At 40.0% G+C, this 5,183-nt stretch overlaps 1 pseudogene; it reads left to right on the top strand.

Moving 5' to 3' along the window:
* The first annotated feature begins 354 nt into the window (after positions 1–354).
* On the top strand, positions 355–3,703 carry LOC149224272 (putative pentatricopeptide repeat-containing protein At3g23330 pseudogene; annotated as a pseudogene).
* The last annotated feature ends 1,480 nt before the right edge of the window (positions 3,704–5,183 follow it).

Below are 5,183 nucleotides of genomic sequence, written 5' to 3'. Positions count from 1 at the left end.
AAATGTGATTCATACTAGAAAAATAAAATATATTAGGAGAATGTTAAACAAATTCAATATGCAAAATGCCAAACCAATTACTACACCCCTAACATCACACTTAAAACAACCAATTACTACACCCCTAACATCACACTTAAAACAACCAATTACTACACCCCTAACATCACACTTAAAACCTAACACTGACAAAAGAATCGGTCGGTGGCAAACAGCCACACTGTTTCGAAAGGCTTTCCGAATAGGCCACGCCATCAAATTATATTAAACATTAACATTTCACCAAAATATTAAATTAAGTAATGGATTTTTTTATTTTTTTTGTTGGCCTAATAGAATAGGCCGAAGTCAAATTCCTTGTATACGTCATAGGTTCTGTGATTAAAAATTGGTATCGACCGCATTGGTGAAGATTGCAAGCCCACAGGCCATATAAGTCATTCCATTCTGCTGCTCAGAGAAGTGGTTTCCCAATGGTTGTGGCCATCGGCAATAGATTCGACATCTTACCCCTGAGCTGCAGAATGTCGACGATCTCCGTGACCGCACATCTCTGTGAGCAGTTGGAAATGAATGCTTTGTTCTTCTTCTGCGAACAAAAATCTGCATACACCGGATGGATCCTGTGCGGTGTACTACGCCTTTACGACGGAATCACTTGCTATGAATGGAGTTTATAATATATTTCTGAAGCTACAGAACCGATTTTCATTAGATGGATTTTCGTCGCGGATCTTGGCTGTTGGAACAAACACTCATTTACCTCAAACTCAAAATTATGTTTCGGAGATGCAACAATGGCATTGACCCCCAGAGTAGCACTAGTAACATCATTGTTAGCATCTAAAACCCAATCCCATCAAACAAAAATATTGAATTTTATGGTTGGGCTCATTCGTGACAGTAGCAACAATCTCAAACCAGAACCGATGTCGACAGTTACTAATGTTTTCAAAAGTAGTGCATCCCCAAGTAAAACCCATATTGAAGTTGGATGTACCCATGCTGAAAAGGTTATCATACTGTGTAAAGAAAGCAGAGTGAAAGAGGCTATGGACAGACTTTCTATTATGGACGAGCAAGGGATTGCAGTAGACTTTGATGCCTATTGCTTTCTCTTGCAAGGATGTTCAAGCGTGAAAGCACTGGTTGAGGGAAAGCGAGTGCATGCCCACCTGCTTACCATGGGTTTTGAGAGAAATAATGTCTTAGCTGCTAAGCTCATCAGCATGTACTCTGCATCTGGGAGTGGGAATTTGATGGATGCACGCCAAGTGTTTGACAAAATGCACAAACCTAACGTGTGCGTATGGAATGCTATGATTAGAGTGTATGCCAACAATGAGGTCTGTGAAGAGGCTCTTGGGCTGTTTTACCAAATGGAACCTGTTGGTGTACAGCCTGACAAATACACCTTTCCCTGTGTTCTTAAGGCATGTGCTCATTTATCATCTCTGGAAAAGGGAATGGAAATCCATGATTACATAACTGCTAATGGATTGGACTCGAATCTTTCGGTTGATAATGCTCTAGTAGCGATGTATAGTAAGTGTGGGTGCATAGATGCGGCACTCCATGTGTTCCTAAATATGAGAGAAAAGGATGTGGTTTCGTGGAATACTATGATAACTGGCTATATCCAGAATAGTAAATGTGATGAAGCTTTGAAAATATTTCAGCAAATGGAACTTGCAGGAGTGAAACCCAATTCAGTCACCATTGCCAGCATTCTCCCAGCATGTGCCCGCGTGGCAGACTTGAAACAGGGTAAGCAGATCCATGATTACATTATTGGGAGTGGGATCAAATCTGATATAATGGTTGATAACGCTCTCATAGACATGTATGCCAAATGTGGGAGCGTTGAGATTGCTCGACATCTGTTTGATAAAATGCCTAGAAGGGATGTTGTATCATGGAGTGCGATAATTGCAGGGTATGCACAAAATGGGTTTGCAGAGGAGGCTTTGGAAGTCTTTCGTCAAATGCAAGTGACCAGAGTGAAACCCAATTCGGTCACAATAGTGAGTATTCTGCCAGCATGTGCAAACGTGGCAGCTCTGCAACACGGAAAGGAGGTGCACGGCTACATTCTCAGAATGGGAATAGATTACCGAATAACTGTGTGGAACGCACTTATAGACATGTATGCCAAATGCAGGAAAACTGAGCTCGCAGGTTTAGTGTTTGATAAGATGCATCAAAGAGACGTTGTCTCATGGAATGCAATGATTGCTGGTTATGCCCAGAATGGCCATTTAGATAAGGCTTTGATACTTTTTCGACAAATGGAAGTATCAGGCTTAAAACCTGATGCGGTTACCATTGTGAGTGTTCTCCCTACATGTGCACATTTATCAGCTTTACAACTAGGTAAAGAGATTCATAATTACACAATCAGACATGAATTTGAGTCAAACGTTTCTGTTGGTAACACCCTCATAGACATGTATGCAAAGTGTGGAAGGGTACAAGTTGCACGCCAGGTATTTGATAAAATGCATCAAAGAGATGTGACCTCATGGAATGTAATGATTGCAGGCTACGGAATCCATGGACACGGTGAGAATGCCCTTGACATCTTTTATAAAATGCAGAAGGCAGGAACAGAGCCAGATTATGTGACCTTCATTGCTATCCTGTTTGCATGCAGCCATGCAGGCCTGGTGGATGAAGGGTTGCAATTCTTTGCTTCTATGGGCAGAGATTATCATATAATGCCCAGATTAGAGCATTATGCATGCTTGGTTGACATTCTTGGACGAGCTGGAAAATTGGACGATGCATATGAATTGATAAAAAAGATGCCATTTAACCCTGATGCTGGTGTGTGGGGGGCCTTGCTTGGTGCTTGCAGAATACATCACAACACTGAGCTAGGAGAAATAGTTGCAGAACATCTGTTTGAGCTAGAACCTGAAAATTATGGATATTATATACTTTTGTCAAATATCTATGCTGCATCTGGAAGGTGGGGTGGTGTTGAAAAAGTGAGAACAATGATGAAAGAGAGGGGAGTGAAAAAGACTCCTGGATGCAGCTGGATTGAGGGGAAGAACAAGACTCATGCATTTTTTGTAGGAGACAAATCACACCCACAATCAGAAGAAATTTATGCAATTTTGGGAAAGTTAGAAGAACAGATGAAGGAGGCAGGTTATATTGCTGACACAAACTTTGTGTTGCATGATGTCCAGGAGGGAGAGAAGATAGGCGTCCTTTGCAGCCATAGTGAGAGGTTGGCAATTGCTTTTGGGCTTCTCAACACAGACCCTGGAACAACCATAAGAATAACCAAAAATCTTCGTGTCTGTGGTGATTGCCACCATGCCTCCAAGTTCATTTCCAAGCTTGTGGGGCGAGAAATTATTGTGAGGGATGCAATCCGTTTCCATCATTTCGTGGATGGAATGTGTTCTTGCAAAGATTATTGGTGATGTTAAACAACAGAGAGTCATTGACTTTCAAGTTTTGAGGATGAAATATTTTCCATTCGGTCTGTCTTGCCTTGAGTCATTGACTTTTGAGAACAAAATGCTTATCCTTACTTTGTCTGCCTTGAGGTCCAATAATTGGATCTTTAGTACCTTAAGGACTTTTCGGGGTCTGCAATATATATGCAACGAGCTTTCCTTTATGATATCCATTTAGACTCATTGGAATTGTGGGACTAGAAAGCATTAGGATAATGACCGTCTTTTTTTGGTTGCATTTTCAATTTTTGACGTTGTTCTATGGTCCTGATTACAAGGTATTCTCTTTAGGATTCAAAGGAAGTCGTGGAAGAATTATGCATTCCTAATTTCTATTTAAAGATATCGAAGTTTGTAGGCTTCAATTCAATTTTCACCACACTTTCTTTTGTTTTACTATAAAGAATACATGATCTAGCCTTTCCTGTCTCACTCCTAAGCTTGTCCAAATTTTCCCTGCTCTAAAAATGGTTATCCCTTCTTTGTACTGTTGACCTATTTGAGATAACTCTGTTTTTCTACTTTCGAATTGGTGTGTCCATTTGTATTATAATTTGGTTCATGCTTATGATCCTGAAAGACAAGACGACACCCTAAGATGAAGAAGAATCATACTGAGGAGTTTGATATTAACAGACCTGTAATAGGGGATATTAATTGTCTTATGAAGGCCTCATTTCCTAATCTGCAACCACAAAATTTAGCTTTGATGAAGGAGTCAAGCAAACAGCAGGCATGAACTGTGCTCTCAAATCCTCTTCCTACTGTGGTGGGTCTTTGTAGTCTGAAAGGTGTTTGCAGATGATTTTTTATGTCAGCATAAAAGTCAATCCCTGAGAGGGGTTGTGTGCGTACTATATGTTAGGTCGTCTCACCAAGGCATCAAGTAATTTTGTATTTGCTATTTTCAGTGAAGCATTTTGTTTCTCTAGGGAAAAATGGTTTATACTTGTGGATATAAAAACGTTATGATTAATTAGCAAGACACGACTATTGGATGAGATCGGGAACATGGCTATTTCATCTCTTGAAGATTATATATGCAAGGCCAGGGCTTATAGTCGTGTCAAACACAATCTTCCATCACATGCCTCTGATGGTAATTCCATATCACAGTAGCAAGGGTGAAGGAAAGGAACTACTTAATATTGCCTTTGCAATCTAGGGAATTTGTGGTTGGGATAATAGAAATGAAGCACATTAATTGCTACCTCAATTGTCATTGATAGGTACTGCCAAGAATTCACATTGCTGTAAATTAGAGTTTAGATATGTTATTTCTTGTTTCTACATGGATTCTATACGTGCAAATAACAGAGGTCAAGACTGGCGGAAAATGTCTAGGTTTCTTCTGTATGAAAGAAATTTTCTACACTGGCTAGTTAAAGAGCACCTTGGTTGCAAGTTGAGTAATCTCACGTTGGCCTTCACAAACGAATGTGCTACCATCCCGGTTCTATTGAAATAAAGCAGCCCAACAAATTCCATGGAAGTGGAGCATTTGTGTCACTCAATTGTTTAAGTTTCCATTACTTGTCAATTGGTTTCTGAGGTAATATGTATAAATATCGTTTCATGTAAATAAAGTCCTTGGCATGAGAAGAGGTTCCTCAGAAGGGAATTTTCTATTTGTTTCTGCTAATTCTGCACTTGTTCAGCGATCTCTCCATGTTCTGATTTTGTTTCCTGTTTCTGTCGTATCTCTGTCTA

Source organism: Pinus tabuliformis, chromosome Q (assembly GCF_031772625.1).
Source record: "Pinus tabuliformis cultivar Carrire ecotype Pingquan chromosome Q, CPIR1, whole genome shotgun sequence".
In the NCBI taxonomy this organism is placed as follows: Eukaryota; Viridiplantae; Streptophyta; class Pinopsida; order Pinales; family Pinaceae; genus Pinus; species Pinus tabuliformis.
Note: the sequence above shows the minus strand (reverse complement) of the source record. Positions and strands in the feature narration are given on the sequence as shown.